Genomic DNA, 18,935 nt, shown 5'->3' with positions numbered 1-18,935 from the left:
GCTCCGCACACCGTAACATGCCGTCTCACAGCCACGCCATTTGCGCCTCCAGGACCCCTGCAGAAGCGATGGTTGCTTCCCGCATGGCAGCTTTGGATACAACATAGCCGCCCTGGGAGCTCTATTGCGATACTCTGCTCCGCAAGCGGAGCATGTACAGTTACTCTAGCCGTCCCATATCCCCAGCGCTGCATAGTAGGTGCCGTCCGAAACTTCGCACATGTGCTGTGAGGCGGTCTTGCTCTTCTCGCGCACGAGCACACCCTCGCTTTGTTGTCTGCCAGGTGCAGAGCAGACGACACCACAGCGCTTGGCAATGTTCGCTGAACGCGGATTCGTGGGTGCCTCTTTTAGGCACAGATCGACAGTCAGCCGTCTTTACTTTTCTGGTACCCTAGCCATAGTGAGCTGTTCTCGAACTCATTTTTGGGCAGGCGATGTTCATTGGGGCAGATTCAAGAGTCATTGTGGCATAAATCCTGTCTAGGGGTTTTCTGTTTTTTTTTTTTTAGAAACAGGCGTGTGCATCGCGTGCTTTAACATTACGCGTTCGTGAGGAAGTATGAGCGGTGCAGGTGTGAAAAAAAAATACTGCTAACTCCAAGTTTATCCAAGAAAAAAAAAACGAATCTACCGTGATAAATACAATTAGTGGCGATGATTATCCTTAGCCAGGCAGACATATATCTGTGAGTCAGGGAATCAACCACCGCGTAAAGAGGCACCCACAAAACTGTGGCTGCTTATATATTTTTTTTTGTGATCATAGACATTACATGGTGGTGTCCTGAACACGAAATCGCGCTTAGTGGACATTCACAAGAGTTGTGAACATGGCAGAAGCTGCATCAACCAAGCAAGCAGTCCGCGGTGGCGAGGGGCCTTCGCCACTCTTGAACGTGACTGGTTTCGATATAGTCTGGGGTTTTGACTCATATTATATGCACTGCGCCCTTCTCAGAGGATGGCGTCAGTTTGCAAAATTGTGATTTTCCGGTGTAGGCGAGGATGACTACATTGGACACCTTTCGCGGCAGTCCGTTGTAATCGAGCGATTGTGTAGCCTGAAGCCGCCACAATGCTTAAACCGACAGCCGGGGAGCCCTGAAGCTGAGGAAGTACTGGAAAGCAGCTGCATGCAATGCTGGCTGTTCTATTACTGCCTTCCTTGTTTGAAGGGAATACTGTAAGCTCAATATTATGAGCGCTTTGAGCTCTTCGTATCCGCTTTTTATCTTCTAACTAAGATGGAAGCTCTAGTCTAGATGATGTCGAGCTGAGCACAGAGAAGATGACTAAGTTTGTCGTGCAGGCTTAGTTCCTCTACGGCAGGGGTTCTCGACCATTGATGCTTCGCGGAATCCTTGTGGATTGGCGGAAATGATGGAGGACCTCGTTTGTGGTGAGGGGAGAAAAAAGGTATAGGTTAGACATAATAATGATATAAAAATGGATATTACTAAGGGATAGTGTGAATTAGACTTCTCTTTTTCACATACACAAAAAAAAACCTAGTCCGAAAATTGAAAAAAAATTTCTTCTCGATCTGAAAAAAAAAAGACGACTTTTATTGCCGGGCTTAAGTGATGAGGCAGAGCTTCGCAGGACCCTAGAATGCCTTCGCGGACTCCCGTTTGAGAACCACTGCTCTACGGAAAAGCACACATGACCTCAAACTTGCACACGCTCATGCATCTTCCAAGAGCTGTGCTCCTCCATGGGCCGCTATAGATGCTATCTTGCTTCCAGTTTGAGTGGAACGTGCGGCATCTGTTGAAGCTTGTTTCCTCGTCGAATGGTGTGCCCTTCCAGATCTTGTCCCGCATTTTTCTCCACAACAGCTTTTATGAGCTGAGGAATATGGTTTCGAACGAGGTCCAAGCACATCCTCCGACGAGGAGGCACAACAAGCCGGGGGACGTGTACCTTCTTGGAAAGTAAAGGCAGCTGCCGCAATATCTGCATAGACTTGAGGAGGAGCTGACCTTGGAAGTTGCACAGGACCTTGTGGAGTTGGACCGTGCACGTGTTGCTCGGCACTTGTTTCACAGCCCACAATACTGAGCTCCAACAAAGTGGGACTCGACGGCATTGAATTTGTGAGATAATAATGTCAGAGTTGAACATATTCTCTCTGCAAGAGACGAGAGTGGAAGCCAAAACGCGTACATAGTTTCAAATGTCTACGACGTATCTGATTTTGGAAGAGTGGGACACCTCAAGTTTGCCCACAAGCGGCCCACTAAGGTATTGCACAAGCTCTGTGGGCGTGTTAACCCATGCATGTGTTTAGACATAGATGGCATTGTTCTGTTTGCTCAGCTCTACAAGTACGAGTGGTCCTAGATTTTTAGAACCAGTCATACTTGTGTGCTAAAAGTAAACTCAATGGGAGGTAAACTAAAAAATAAAAAGTATGCTAATTTATTTGCTAATTTTTGCACTCATGGGGCGGATATCTACCTGATTGCATCAATTTACTCGTATACCAAGCTGTTTCCCAGCAACACAATGAAAGTTTGTTTTCATTAGCAATTTTTCACCTTGACTGGAAGGGTTGCCTCATTGTCTTTTAGTTGCATACTTCTGCCATCGTTTCTGATGTGGCATTGCTACTTTTGACTTCTTTATGTAATTTATACAGCACACTCATTGTTCGATTGATTGCACTGGTGGCCAAAGTGAGATAGAATTATGCAGAAAAAAACTATGAATGTTTGGAGAACCATAAAGGAAAAAAAAGGGGGGGGGGCTTCTTTTATCGAAAAACGGTGTGGAGTGAACAGTGGTTTCCAAAGGGGACAAGTATAACTGTCGACTACAACAAATAACACGAGGCTACAAAATGTTTCTTCAACCGCTGAACAAAAATAAATGCATGGTTTGCTAGCTAGCCACTGCCCCTGACGGCTGTTATGAGTATACTGCTCGAAATATTTTTCTAGAACAATTAAGGAAACAAGGTCACTGGAAACATCTCTGTGTCAAAAAGCAGTTCAGCTGTATGTAGGCAGTGTAGTACAAGGCTGCCAAGAGTGAGCTTATTCTAAAGGGAAAGTGAAGTAGTGTTGCATTTAAGGAAAGACACCTAAATCGTCATTTGGCCTCCGGGATCACGATTGTCGACATTATTTTTCGATTTGGTGCACGGAGGCTACAGAAAATAATTTTTGAAGTACCGCTGCAGCCCCTCCCCGGGGCGTGACGTCATACTAGGGGTTTTCGGAATCGCCGCTCTCGCGCATCTGCAAGCGCGCCTGTCAAAGCTATGCACGCGCACTCTTGCTGTTTTCAAAAAAGGTCAGAAATAGAAGTTCCGACTGGTGTCAGTGCGGAAAAATATACCTGGCAAGCCTGCGATCGCACACGCTGCCCACACGAGCGACACGTGCTTGGCCAATTTAAAAATCCTAGTATAACGTCATGACTGGTCGGAGGTTTTTCGTGTTTTCTCGCGTTTAGTTACATCTTCGGGGAAAAAGAACGTGATATGCAGATTGACGGGATAAAATACGCCAGAACTCACCTCTACCTCTTTTCTTTTTTTTCAACTTTGACCCGCGAAGAGTGCCATGTGGCTCGCGATCCGCAGTTTGGCCACCCCTGGTTTATTGCCATAATTGGAGTGTGATGTTCTTGAGTCGCTCAATTTCAGTATTTTTTCTAAATAAATAAAAATTAGACAACAATGTATCAAAAGTTTTTGATCTCCCCTTAGAGTGGGCTACTAGGACAATTAAGTTACCGTTTTGTGACCTGCAAGGCTGGAACTGGATGTTTATTCAAAATACCCCTAAAGGCCCTCTGTATGAGGGTATTACATAGGGGGGGGGGCAAGCAAATATATAATATTACGCAGATAAAACACAAAAATTATTCAAAGACATAATGAGAACAAGGAATAAAAGGGAGCCTTAAGTATTAGTATAACTACGCTCGAGCTCTTGAAAGTTAAACATATCTAGTTCAGTTGCTATATGAGCCGGTAGGTTGTTTCAGTCGATTATGGTTCGTAGTATGTATAATCGTGCGTAACTTGATGAGTGGCATTTGATGCGCGCTACTTCGAATGAATGATCGTGACGTAGAAAAATAATCCGGGGTGTAAAAAGATCGTCGTGAGTCGATGCATGGTGATAGAGCTTTAAAATAATGACAGACGGGCATGTTTACGGCGATGTGATAGGTCATGCAACTCGGCTTGATTTTTTAATGCGGTGACACTGGAAAATGGAGAGTAGACAGAGCAAATGAAACGCGCAGCACGGTTCTGCAGGGACTCGATGTTACTTATAATGTAGGCTTGCTCTGGATCCCATATGGCAGAAGCATATCCACTTTTGGGGCGCGGAAAATATAACTTGTCATATGCATGTTCGATCCACATTGGATAACTGTTTCTTCATTTTCTGTGGCTTTGCAACACTCGGAAAGTTTTTACGCATGCCAAGTATCTTACTGATAAAATACCCGCAAGGGCTCAACTACACAGAATATTTGCAGCTCGAAATCTGGCATTTCCGCACCCAAATTCACTTTTTGGTATGCGATGACAGCTCAGTAAGCAAACTCTATTTGAGTTATGGTCCACCTTAAAACACTTATTCAAAGTTGAAAGAAATTGAATTAATTCGAAAACCATTTCTGCACGTCCGATATGGTATGATGGTTCCTTCGGTACGAACTGCTCATGAGGGTTCATCATACTGTATGGGATGTCCAAGAATGGTTCCTTAAAACGCTCGATTATGCGGAATTTCTATGAGCACTGAAACATAAGTTAACACATGCTGATCGAAAGAAATGTGACCGTGCCCCTTCTCATCTTGTCTCCCTGCCCCATCAAAAAGGGCCTTCCCACCCACACAAAAAAGTGCCCAAAAAACAAAAGAGTACTTGGAAAGGAGACAGAGTCAACTCATGTTCCACAAACAGGTGTAGGTCGAGGGACTTTTAACAAAGTCACGGGCACACACATAGAGGGCACTAGGCAGTTCGGAATGTCATGACAAACCATACCAGTGAGCACCAGCAAGGGGACAGCATCACCGCAGTCTTTGGGGCACTCTTCGTCCTGTTCCACGACGTCCCTGTGACGCTCCTTCCCAAGAGGCCCGCAATAGATAAGAGTGCCACGGAGGCCTCTCTGATGAACACGGAATCTTTATCCTTCTTGATGAGGTCGTCAAAATGAGTTTTCGCCATCGAGGCGTCATGGCCCAAGTACTCCTAAAAGGGTACACAATGAGAGTGTTGACTCCAATGCCAAGATTTGGTGCAGCAATGTGTTCAGTATGCTACTATGTCTGATACATGTTTCAAAAGAAATACGTTATCTCCCACGGCTTGAAAAGTCTATGGACCATCATCCTGGGGAGGAGTGTTCTGGCGAACTTCGCTGTTAGCAGCCCGTGCTAGAACAGGATCTACCAGTCCGACTTGCCTCGCCGCACCCGTTGTCTCCTGGGTGTGACCAGCAGCTGTGGCTCCTGTAGCGGACACCCGCGTAGTTTCCCCTGGCCGCACCTGATGTCTCCTGGGTGCGAGCACGACCTGTGGCTACTGTTGAGACCACCTGAATAGTTCCCTGGCCGCACCCAACGTCTCCTGGGTATGAACTGCCACTGCTGCCGCCGCCTTAGCGGCCACACGAGCAGCCTGCTTGACCACACCTTGTGATACCTGCTCACATTCTGAAAAATCCAACCAAACATTAGCTTGATGAGGCCTGATTGCAAAGGTCATGTAAAACAGCCTTCGTTTTACATGTCCAGAATTTCGCACACCTACATCACTAAGCTTACATATGATATCAAAGTTGCCATATGATGACTTCGCACAGAGAACTCATAAGTGATGCTGACATGATTGCCATGTGAACATAGACACGGTCATGCATCACATGACTTTCTGGTTATGTGACAGTCATACTATAAAACCATTCTGTGCACTGACCATATCGCACTCACAATATTACTTCCATGTTGCTGAGCACGACAAAGAAAAGTAACGCTTTCGACAATTTGTGTAAAAAGACAAAGAATAAAATATGAAGAATGCATGGTTAGGCCGTTGGACCCACAAACCTTTTTAAAATATTTTGCCGCAAAGTGCTGCCTGAAGAGCTGAGTTCTGCTGTTCCAGCTTGGCCACTCTTTCCTTCAGCTGGCGCATGATCTCCTCATGGCCCTTGGCTGGCTCTGCGCTGTTGCTTGACGTGCAGTGATGTGTTCTCGCTTGATTTTGCTTAAAGACCTCGATAAGTTGCTTCTCCTGGGCTCTTTTCCTTTGCTGTTTTCTCTGCTCCTGCACGAGTAAGTGCCCAGATCGGTTTAATAAAACGCAAAAAACAACAACACTTATTTGCATTAAGTAGTATGGCTGATCTCACCTGAAATGAAATACTATAATTTCGAGTACTGCCTTCAACTAATACACTAGCAGGCATTTTGCCATATTCACAAGTATCAAGGCCTTATGGCCAGTTTTTAACTGCAGCAGTAACCACATGGTACATGTCCCATATAATGTTTGCTTCTATATGAGAGAAAAGGGTTGTTTATACTCTAGAATAACATCAACGAGCTTCCGCATACCCTCTCCTTTTTGCTTTGCTGCCTTATATTCTCACGTACGTGAATAAGTTGATGTTGGCTTCCTTCAGACGTCGCGTGCATAACCGTACCACTGCTTGGATACTTAGTCAACGAGACATGCCGAGCTAAGTTGAACTATGCTAAGCACCGTCAATGTCGCTTTGCATGCGAGATCACACGGCATCAGAGGAGAATGTGGATGCATGCTGATGTTATGCTCGAGTAGAGACGGCTGTCAAGTATTTAAGGAGGTTCAGGAAGTCTACCAGATTATAATCCTTACTATCATAAGTCTTTGCGAGGACTAAGGCCCTTTCGGATACATTCATATTAGCAACAATAAAATAGCTACTCCTGTGGCTGAGCCAGCTATATTAGCCTAAGTTTAAGATGCATACCTGAGGCCACTCTTCACTGCTGGACGATGACCCTTCAACGCATGATGGTCGTCTAGGAAATGGATTTCCTTTTCTTTCTCTCGTGTCTTCCCTGGCCTCTATCTCAGTTTCTGCCTCGTCTTTCACCCTCGGCTCCCGCACTCTCCCCCCCTCAAGGTCCGGACTTCGGGGGACTTCATGAGCCTCAGGGAGCCGCTATGCTTCATGGGCGGCCGCTGTTGCTGTTGCCGGAGCGGCCACGTTGCAGCGTCCGAAAGCGGCATAGGTGGTGGTGGCTAGCGAAGCCGGCAGACACTGCCGACCTGTCTGTCGCTCGCTGTCCCACTCACCGCGATGCAGTAGGGGGCTTGCTCTAAGCTGGTCCGGCCGACGCAGACGGACTTGTCCCGTTCCGCTTAGAGGTCACAGCGGGCTTAGAACTGCCCGCCTGAACCGTTCGTCAGGCCGAACAACTGTCAGCCACCCTGAGCACTTGGGAAAACGAAGGGCCAGTTTTCCCTTCCGGTGGGCTTCCTGGGTTACGCCGTCTACGGCAGTCTTTCCAAGAAGCTATTCTGCGCAGAACAAAGTGTTAAAACAACACACAACGAACAAGTACTCTGCCGCAGACTGTGGCAGTGGCCATAGCCTCCTCCGCCAAATACCTTGCCGACGGGTTTGTGTACCATGCGGCTATTTCAGCAAGTCTGCATTCCAGAGCTCGCTCCTGGGTCGCCAAGAACAGGGGATTTCTTGTGTCCTACCGCAACCTCATGTTATACGTCTTCCCCATCCCGACAACGGTAATATCCTTTCAAGTCAGCGATGTGAACCGGGCAAGCCTCCTCGTTTGTATCTCGCTGAGTAAGCCTTGAAGTAAGACAAGACGCACGCGTCTTTGTACCTCGGGTGCCCTTCTCACCTCAGAGCAAGCGATGCGGCAAAACCACTAGCTGCGTTGCTCAACACGTGAGCTTCCTTCAGAATAGGTAACGATCATGTAAACCTAGTTCATCTTTTGCGCAAGCGAATGGATCCAAAGCCTGTGGCGGGACGGCCATATTTCATACCCGCGCTCCAAACCGGCTACATATACCATTTGGTACTCGATGTAAGCGTCAGCGTCCCGTTCCGTCCACGCGTATACGAGCTCTAGGGACTGCTCGGTCCTCGGAGGGGGCGGCAGCTCAGCGAGCAAGCCCGCTTTAACCGTTCATGAGTCAAGGCAAGCTAGACAGCTACAAGCCACTCGAATGTCTACCGCCTCATCCCCGGCCAGGTCGTGACGCGACATAACTTATTAAAAGTCTTGCTGTCACTACCACGACCGGCCAGAGTGAAGCCGAAAAAGTATTCTATAAAACATTTCGTAGCTTTCGCGGAACGACCCCCTCAAGGGAGAGTCGTCCCTCTGCCCTTCGTCGGTTGTTGGAGTGATGCGAAGCAACTAGCCGTCTTGGCCCAGCGATTACAAATCGTACTGCTCCTTAACTCGCCTGCCAGCGTTCCCGGTGTCAACTGCAATTTACGCCAGTTTACCCAACACCCGCTGACAATCTCGTCCGCCAGTGTTCCCGGTGTCGACTGCAATTCCCGCAATCTTTCCGACACCCACTGACAAAAACCCATCTGCAACCCGGGCCTCGACAAGCGCTTACTGGCTCACCGCATCACTCCAAGCCTAAATCCTAAATATGCAATAAGTCCTGGCTGTTTTCCTTCCTGCCAGTCGCTATCCTGCCTTCCAGCGAACCCGCCGTGCCTCTCCTCTGCCCCCGAAGACGACTTTCTTACATCTTAACTGCGCTCCTCGTGTTCCCCCCGGTTGGGTCACCTTCTGCCAACCACTATTCTGGGGTACCCGAGAAAGCGCGTCCGCAACCTCGTCCTTCGAGACCTTTAAGTACTCGATTCGAGGAGACACCTGCTGAGCTCTGCTATGAGACAAGTTACCAAAATTCCAACATACTTTGTCTCAACGGGCATCGTAAGTGTTAGTGAACAACCCGCTTAACGAATCCATGGGACTCCTTGGGGACGATTAGAAGCAGAGGCATTCCGAACGGGCCCCACGTTGGGCGCCATTTTAATGTGGGGTTCTTTACGGAGAGATCCCTCTACTAATTATAATCGCCACCCGATCGGTATGCGCTCCGCCCGTCACCCACGGAGTTACACACTGCAACGAGAAGACAGCGAATGGGTTTACTGTACCTCTCGGTTGCCCGTCGTCGAGAGCCGGTAGTCCGGGCCCACCGGCCCTTGTTGTCGCCCGCCGATCAGAGCTCACAGTCGGGGTCCGTGTCCAGGCCTGCGGATCGCCTTTTTCAAGCCAGCGCTGTGTAGGCTGGCTGTCCCGGGCTATCAATGCCCGAGTCTCGCTGCGGAACCACCCCGGGATCGTCATTGCCCAGGTCATATGGCCCGGGCTTGCCGTTTCCACCGGTCTTGCTCCAGACCTCGCTGGTGGACCGCGCCAGGGTTCGATGGGCCAGGCCAGGCAGCCCCGGCTCCGTCGTTCCTTGTCCAGCTACCAGCCTCGCTCAGCTCGCACCCCCTCGCGCCAGCTCGTGACTTCTCGGCAGGCCGCCTGTCACGTGCTCTCTGCCTCGTCTTTCACCCTCGGCTCCCACAAAGTTTAATGCAGATATCTGATAAACTGGCAATTTAATTTAAACAAATGAGCTAACAACGTATTGTCTACAGGTTGCAGGTATAGTACTCTGAGTATGCGCTGTAAAGGATGTTCGATTTATAGGCTTTGATTTTGGCTAAGTGTCGCTATTGAAACACTTTGTAGGAACGAAAAATTACAATTGTAGTATACTGCAATTCACACACCCCATTTAATATTTTCCATGGTTTTATTCATTAAACTCATGGTCAAGTTATCTCAACAAACTTCCCTACTATACTGTGTGGGAGGAGTGCAGGGGTTAACTGTTTTGAGAATAAATACATACAACAGGCGGCACAGCAGCCCTGGAAAAATATTCCTAGCAGTTATCTCTCATTGGCTAGTTACAATCAAGCGAATATCATGCAGGCTTATTTTTGTATGCGATACTGTTCTGGCTCCTTGAACAGTATACTATACATGGCTTGCATTGACGTCACATCTGCCGCCATTGCTCCGGACCATGGTCTGGTGCCCGTACATTCTGCGCCATACACTTGGCACCATCAAATGTTTAGAGCGCACGTCCTAGGCGCTTGTTTCTCGCTTGAGCGGCGTCGGCGTCGCAGTCGGCGGAACCGCGCGGTGCATTGTGGGAAACGTCCCGTATGCACCGCGGTGACGCTTCGGCACCGCGCCCAAACAGTCGTTTAGGGCATCCAGAACAACCCAGAACATGTCGCCACAGGGGCGTCTTGCTTCCAAAGTTGAAGCAATATGCCGTTCGATTCTCTTAAACATCACAAATGTTTTGTGGGAAGGATGCTTGAGGCTTCCTTCGCTTGTACTCTTTGATGAGTCATTCATGCCGCGAGGTAATCTGCCTGTGTTGACTGAATGTCTTCTAGGCACAATGTGCATTTTGCGTGCTTTGCAAATGAGTACACTATGTACCCACAAAGGTAATAAAAGACGCATTCTTTCTTGATGGCATGTAGTATGATTAAACTTGCTGGCTGGTTCTGGTTCTGCGGCAACGTAGCATACTTGAGCAAGTTCTGTTTCTGTTTGCTCTAGAATCTAGTCATGAGCTCACACACATTCTCTTTTCTTCTCCCTCATAGCTTCCTTCATGGTGGCAAGGATATGCGTTGATTCTCCTGCGACACTTCCACGGAAACAAGCTTCAATAAGGCTGTAAAGGCTGGGAAGTCGATAAATATGGCTGAAACTGAGAGCTGTGGGGTGGTCTTCGTCCTGACCCAAAAATCAGATCATGCCGAAGAATCGATGCAGAAGAATTAACTTGGTTGCTAACACTTGCATAGCATACCACTGTTTCTAATTACCTCCAATAGGTCTTGGTTCAGTTTCCCAGTGAGAAGGTCGTACTCTGTTCCTCTGTCCAGGAGGTCGGTGATCAGGTCCCGTGCTGACGCCAGCGTTACTCGTAGGGACTCCATGGTCACTTGCGATGCTAACATGCATGCGCGCCTGGTCCTGTGGGTTTTCTCCGTGGCCTTCACGACCTTAAGAAACTGTGATTGTCTGCAATGAGAATGAATCAGGCACATACAGTGCATGTTTCTGCTAACTTCTGGTAAGACTACGGAAATACTGATGCATTCTATACGTCTCAAACTAACGCAGTGTTGTTCACAGTTCTTTAGAGCAACTCAAGATATTTTGCGATCTGCTAAACTTGCTATTTAACACAGATAATCAGCTAACATTTGAAATAATTTGTGCACTGACCCTCCAAATGCAAAAAAGAAGTTGTAGAATGTGTTGAGGTTAGGGGAGTGTGGTTGAGGTGCAGACGAGTCCCGGTGTGAATGAAAGGCTCGGGCTGCGGCGTTTGCCGCCTCGTTTCCCTTGACACCCGCGGTACCTGGTGCCCAGACGATCTTCATGCTCGTAAACTGCGCCTTGGAAAGGATTCTCGCCGCCTCTTCGCCTATTTTACCCTTGGCAAAGTCGCGGCACGCCCGTTGCGAGTCTGTGGTGACGGTGATGTGGTTTTGTTTAGTACCTGTGGCAACCAGAGCAATTGCGGCTTCTGCTTGTTCTGTGAGGGTCGTGTTAACCGACGCCGTCCTCATCCCGTTGCCACGAGGATCGGCCACGGCCACGGTGGCGGTGTTGCCTCTTGGTAGGATGGCCGCGTCGGCGTACAGGGTTCGGGGCTTCTTGCTCTATATCCTGGATATGGTATGTGCACGAACTCTTCTGTTGGCGTTCCTTTCCAAGTTCATGTTCCTTGGGATCTTCTCGACCGCGATCTTGCCTCGTACAGTTGATATTAATTCTTGTTTTGTTTCTTGGTGTAATATGCCGCCCGGTGTGGCCAATTGCAGCCGCTCCAGGAGCCATCTTCCGTTCGGTGTTTCGCTGAGGCGCTTGATTTGTGATATTCGCTGGGCTTCCGAGAGTTCCTCTATGGTGTTGTAGAGGCCCGTGCTGAGCAGGTCCTCGTGGCCACGTACTCTGGTAGTCTAAGGGCGCACTTGAAAGCTCTCCGAATGATGACATTGAGCTTGTTGACTTCGGTCTGAGTGAGTCTCAGGTACGAAGTGGCGTACATGACCCGAGATACCACGAAGGCATATACCAGTTGTATAGCCTCCTCCTCTTTGAGTCCGGACCGCTGGTTCCCGATTCTCCTCAGCATCCCGACGACGTGCGTCGGGCAAGTGGTGAGCTTGTTGATAGTGCTAAGATTTCTTTCCCGACTGGGTGAGGATCTGGCCGAGGATGCTTACCTCCTTCGGCTTGGGTACTTCTTGTCCGTCGATGTAGATGTTCAGGTCCGGATTTCTGCTGTACGGGTTCTTGAACACCAGCAGTTCTGACTTTTGGGGGGAGCATTGAAGGCCACAGTCTTTAACGTACTTGGCCACGGCATTCGCTGCCCTCTGGAGGCTTTCTTCGACTTGGGCGTCGCTTCCAGAGTTGCACCAGATGGTGATGTCGTCGGCGTAGATGGCGTGTTTGATGCCGGGAATGTTGTTAAGGATATCTGGTAGTCCCTTGAGTGCGAGATTAAAGAGTAGTGGCGACAGAACTGCTCCCTGAGGAGTCCCCCTGGACCCTAGCTGGTATGGGTCTGATGTGTGACTCGCGATATTCAGCATTGCAGTCCCGTCTGTCAAGAAGCTCTCGATTTAGTCTGAGGTCTTCTGGCCACATTCGATGCTCGCCAGACCTCGCAGGACGCCCTCGTGAGTGACGTTGTCGAAAGCGCCTTTGAGGTCCAGGGCAAGGACTGCTCTGGTCTGCGTCCTTAATAGTCTCTCCAGAAGGTCCTTGTAGAGCCACAGTAGTATGTCTTGGGAGGACTCATGCGGACGAAAGCCAAGCTGCGTGTGTGACAGCAGTCCTTGCTTCTCCACGTGCGCCACCAGCCTCGAGTTGATGATCCGCTCGAAGGCTTTGCCAAGGCACGAGGTCAGAGATATTGGTGAAGGTTGTCGAAACTTAGGTCCTTTTTGGGCTTGGGTATGAGCCTGACATCAGCCTCCTTCCAAGGCTTGGGGCACTCGCCTTTAGACCAGTAGTTGTTTAAATGGACCACTAGGTTCTTGATTACCTTGCTTACCCTGACCTTAACACGAAGTACAACGAATACTTGAAGACAATCAGGGAAGCCAGAATGATTCTTCCAGCGCCACCTTCAAAGTTCACAAGGAGGAGGAGCACCTCTATAGAAGTCTGCAGACAGGAACCATGAAGACGCCAATGAAGCTCTATCAATGGTGCCTCCGACTCCATCCTTCACCAACTTGCTTCTTTTGCGGGTGGAAATGGGGGGACCTGTACCACTTGATGTGGGTCTGCAAGCACATTAAAGGTTTGGATCCGATTCCGGACCCCCCCGGAGGGGGCACCTGTGAAAGCAGGTGTTTGGAGAGTGGCGTCTCCACGGACCCCGAGCGATGCGGGTTCGCCCGCCCACGTCTGGCTGTGCGTAGCTTTCCAGTGTCCGAGGAAAAGGGCATCCTGGTGGTTGAGCCGAGCCCGGGGTAGGTTTGGACCCTTCGGGGCCCCCCGAGTGAGGCAATACACCACTTCGGCCCCTGCTTCTCGTTGACGGGAGTCCTGGTAAGGCCCGACCAGGATGATTCAGTCTAGTCGCCTTTTCTTCTACTATCCCCTCCGATCTTTCACTTTTACCTGTCCTGTTTCCTTCTTTTCCTTCTCATTTCTCTTGCTCCTTTTTCTTCCCTCTTTGGCGGCAAGGGCTAACCTTGGGTGGCAATAGACCTCTTGTCTGGACCCACACTAGGTTATAGTGTCTTGGTAGCACTGATAGCGTAATGTCGTCAGCAAAACCCTTATTGCTATGGCGCATTACCTATCCCCATGTTGGGCTCCGTGGTGGGTGGTGCGCTACAGATGCCGAACGCCTTCCCATTTCTTATGGGTTCTAAACTAAACCAAAAACCTGATCGGGCCCTGAAAAGGGTCCGGACCGAAGTACACGTCAGAGAAGCATTTGGACCCGTGGAGAAGTTTCCCCGATTTCTCGTCATGCATTCCGAAACAGAAAAAACTTTATCCAAGTTATCCCCGTTCCTGGTCTCTAAGACTCTTGAATCTGTAATCGGAAAGAATTTTAAAGCAAAAAAAAATGCCATCTGGAGATCTCCTCGTTGAAGTTGTAACCGCTCAACAAAGCTTAGACCTGCTGGCACTCAATGTGGTGTCTGACTACAGGGTTTCTGTATCACCCCACCGCACTTTGAACACTATATAAGGTGTAATATCAGAAGATGACCTGCTAGAATCCCCCGAAGATGAAATTGTCGATGGCCTTCGTGACCAAGGAGTCATTGCTGCCAAACGAATTTCTTTTCGACGGGATGGCCAAGAGGTGAAGACAAAGCATGTCATTCTGACTTTTGAGCTGAGGGCGCTTCCGGAATCAGTGAAAGCCGGATATCTGAACTGTAGAGTACGGCCATATGTGCCAAACCCTCAGCGTTGCTTTCATTGCCAGAGATATGGCCATAGCGCCCAGAGCTGCCGTGGGAAGACAACATGTGCCAAGTGTGGCAAAAATGATCACCCTGCAGAGAATTGCTCTAATGCACCTTGCTGTATCAACTGTGGTGAACCTCACCCTGCCTATTCGCGATCGTGCAAAAAATGGAAACAAGAAAAAGAAATCATAACACTCAAAGTGAAAGAGAACATCTCATTCCCTGAAGCCAGGAAGCGATTCTCCTTCCTGCAGAAGGGTTCTTACTCTTTGGTGGCACGTGCAGGGGGTGTGCCATCAAAGTCTTCGGTAGGAATCCAGGTCTGTCCTAATGACCTGGTGATTCCACCACCTCCCCCTGTCTCACAAAGATTCGCTCCACGACTCCGTTTGTCGTTGGAACCAAAGAAACCACAGGGGCCTCCAGATGGCGCAGAGGCAAGAGATGCCTCTGTGCCAGTGGATGGGAGACAAGAAGAGAGGCGGCAACACCAGCCTCAGGGAGAAGGCACTAGTGCCTCTTCCATTCTAAAGGACGGGCCATCGAACGATGTGCCTGCCTTGGTCACTCGGACCCCTCCCAAGAAGAAGGAGGGTATGTTTCGTTTTAAGGCTTTAGGAGAGGCCTCGACATGTAAGGAGGTGCCCGTACCAGCTGCTCCCTCAGCCGTTCCGCCTGAGGAGGAGCGGATGGAACTTGGTGAACCTCCTCCCCCTTGTTCGGTCCCACCTGATGACGCAAGGCTTATTAAAAAGTCATCCCAGAAAAAGCTCAATCCGCGAGTAACCCCACCCAAACCGCCCCAGGGCACTTAGGGCAGGTTTCCTTTTTTGTTGTGTTGTTACTTTAAACCGTTTTTAACATGAACTCATATAGTTTTATACAGTGGAACTGTAGAAGTCTTCTGCAAAATATTGATGACATTCATTTCTTTCTGGATGAGCTACAGCCCATTGCTGTGTGCTTGCAGGAGACATATCTTAACAACACCCATACAAATGTTCTTAATCGTCACCGCGTTTTTAGAAAGGATCGGGATTCAGACCACTCTTCAGGTGGTGTTGCCATTGTTGTACGGAGTGGCATAGCATGTGTGGAAGTTCCTTTGCGTACATCACTAGAAGCTGTTGCGGTACGTGTTCTTGCTGATCGTCTCATTACGGTTGTGTCCTTGTATTTACCACCTCATCGTCAACTGCATCTTCATGAACTTCAAGGATTGGTTCAGCAACTCCCAACGCCTTTTTTAATTTGTGGTCATTTTAATGCTCACAGTCCCATGTGGGGCAGTAAGCGCCTTGACTCTCGTGGCGCTGTTGTAGAAAGATTTTTATTGTCCTCAGACGTATGTCTTTTAAATAAGAAAGAACCAACGTTTTATAGTTCCACTCATAATTGCTTCACATCCATCGACCTCTCCATTTCATTACCTCCATTACTTCCCTGCTTTTCTTGGAAGGTTTTAAACAACCCTTTTGGGAGTGATCATTTCCCGGTTGTAATTAAAAGCCTCGTTCCTCTGCCGTCTATTTTAAAACGAACCCCTAAGTGGAAACTGGACAAAGCCGACTGGGCACTCTTTAAACTTGATGCAGTGCTTGACCCGTCAGTTCTAGCAAATTTTTCACCTGAAGAAGCGACAGTGTATGTTACAGAGCAAATAATAAGTGCCGCCCAAGACGCCATTCCTCGCACCTCCGAAAATTTACCCAAGAGGTGTAGGCCTTGGTGGAATGAAGACTGTGCCACCACAAGGAAAAAGCAGCATAGGGCATGGGACACCTTTCGAAGGTACCCTACTCCTTCAAATAGGATAGAATTTAAAAGACTAAAAGCAAAGGCCCGATGGACTATGAGAAAAGCTAAGTGGAAGTCCTGGACCAGGTATATTTCCTCCCTAAATAGTTTTGTCTCAAGAGAAGGAAGTTTGGAATAGGTACAAAAAAATCAAAGGGGATTACCGTTGCTTTGTTGTTCCTCTATTTAGCTCCCCTGCTAACTCGCTGAAAGATGTTGCTAATGTGCTTGGACAGCACTTCGAGAATGTTTCCAGCTCCCGAAATTATCGGATGGAATTTAAACGTTTTAAAGCAAATGCAGAATGTCACCGTATACCCATGTCCGGTTGTAGCTCTGAGCCATACAACACTCCTTTTACAATGTAAGAACTAGAGGTGGCTCTGGGCTCCAAGAAGAGGTCGGCTCCGGGCCCTGATGGAATCCACTATGAAATGCTCCCTCAACTGTCTCGAGAATCGCTGAACACACTACTAGATTTTTTCAACTATCTGTGGAAAGCAGGCTACTTTCCTCAAATGTGGAAACAGGCGCATGTAATTCCTTTGCTGAAAGCTGGGAAGGACCCTTCGGACCCACGTAGTTATCGTCCAATCGCGTTAACGAGTTGCCTTGGCAAAACCTTTGAACGCCTCATTAATAGGCGGTTAATATATATTTTGGAGCATAACCACTTCTTTGCTAATAACCAATGTGGTTTTCGAGAAGGGCGCTCTACTTTGGACCACATAGTCCGCCTGGAAACAACAATACGTGAAGCTTTCATAAATAGGCAACATTGTGTCTCTGTTTTCTTCGACCTGGAGAAAGCATATGATACGACATGGCGGTATGGTATCCTTCATGATTTATATGCCTCTGGGGCGCGTGGTCGCATGTTGCTGTGTATAAGCAGTTTTCTCACAGGTCGCTCCTTTCAAGTTCGACTCGGCACCACACAGTTCGACTCGGCACCACACTATCCGACCAGTATGTCCAGGAAAATGGTGTTCCGCAAGGAGGTGTACTGAGTGTCTCCTTGTTTTGCCATAAAGATAAACTCGCTGTCAAAGGTAATTCCACCTTCCATTTCATACTCCCTCTACGTGGATGATATTCACATCTCGGCCTCTTCTTGTAATTTGTCTAGCTGTGAGCGGCAACTGCAGCTTACCATCAACAGAATTAGTAAGTGGGCTGACGAAAATGGGTTTAAGTTCTCAGCTGAGAAGACTATCTGCGTGCCATTTTCTCTGCGTCGGGGGCTGTTTCTAGATCCAGAACTGACGCTAAACAGGGCTCCTATTAGTGTAAAAACGGAGCATAAATTTTTGGGCATAACGTTTGATAAAAAGTTAAACTTCGTTTCCCACTTGAAGGACCTGAAGAAGAAGTGCCTTAAATCAGCTAATATTCTTAAAGTCTTAGCGCACAAGTCATGGGGATCCGACAGAATATGTCTGCTACGCCTGTACAACTCCCTTATCCGGTCACGTCTGGACTATGGTGCCATAGTTTACGACTCAGCGAGGCCTTCTGCACTGAAAATGTTGGATCATGTGCATCATCTCGGTTTAAGGCTCGCTACAGGTGCCTTCCGCACATCGCCCATTCCTAGCTTGTACGCTGAATCTAATCAGATGTCACTTAGGCACAGACGACGTTATCTTGCTGTGACTTATGCTTCCAGAATTTTGTCATATCCAAATCACCCAACTTATGGTGCCTTGCAACATTCTCGGTTTGCTCGTCTTTTCGAACATAAGCCCAGGGTTGTACCGCCTTTAAGTCTTCGCCTTGAGGGCATTTGTACATCTCTTGACCTCACCCTCGACGAGACCGACCTTTTGCAGAAGGGTGAAAATGAAGCTCCGTGGAGTACGTTGCCCGTCTTTTGTGATTGGTATTTTACTAGATTTAATAAACATAACGTCCCCCCAGTGGTGATTCAACAAGAATTTCTTGAGGTGCAGAAGAAGTATGATAACTACTCCCAATTTTATACCGATGGTGCTAAATCATTGCATTTTGTAGGAGCAGCAGTTTACTCTGAAGGATTCAGTAAGGTTCAGCGTCTCAAGGAATGTGCAAGTATTTACACGGCAGAGCTCTATGCAGTGTTGATGGCCTTGGAATATATCCTCATCAGCAAGACGATGAAATCTATTTTATTGGTGGACTCTCAAAGTGTGCTCACCACACTTTGCTCAATAAAGGGAAGTAAAAATAGACTGGCACAACCTGTCCGATCTAAGGTACAATGTGGTCTGCGGCTTGGCCGAGACATAAAATTCTGCTGGGTGCCTAGCCATGTGGGGATCCTAGGTAATGAAAGAGCAGACGAATTGGCCACGAGCTCTAAGCACCTACTGCCAACCACCTCACAGATTCCATTTCAAGACATGAAGCCCTTGGTAAAATCATCAGTTCTCCAGCTATGGCAATCGGAGTGGAGTCTGGAATGCGAGAACAAACTTCACAGGATTAAACCATCTCTTGGTATATGGGAGAGTGCATCCCACAAAACCCGCCGCCTTGAAGTTCTTTTGTGTCGTCTTAGAATTGGACATTCCTTCCTCACCCACAA

At 48.3% G+C, this 18,935-nt stretch overlaps 2 pseudogenes; both read right to left on the bottom strand.

Annotated features, from left to right (window-relative positions):
- Positions 1 to 5,559: 5,559 nt before the first annotated feature.
- LOC115314545 lies at positions 5,560 to 10,916 on the bottom strand (annotated as a pseudogene).
- Positions 10,917 to 11,362: 446 nt separating this feature from the next.
- LOC115314544 lies at positions 11,363 to 13,435 on the bottom strand (annotated as a pseudogene).
- Between the last annotated feature and the right edge of the window lie 5,500 nt (positions 13,436 to 18,935).

This window comes from Ixodes scapularis, unplaced genomic scaffold (assembly GCF_016920785.2).
Source record: "Ixodes scapularis isolate PalLabHiFi unplaced genomic scaffold, ASM1692078v2 PGA_scaffold1__304_contigs__length_218370807, whole genome shotgun sequence".
NCBI classification, from domain to species: domain Eukaryota; kingdom Metazoa; phylum Arthropoda; class Arachnida; order Ixodida; family Ixodidae; genus Ixodes; species Ixodes scapularis.
Note: the sequence above shows the minus strand (reverse complement) of the source record. Positions and strands in the feature narration are given on the sequence as shown.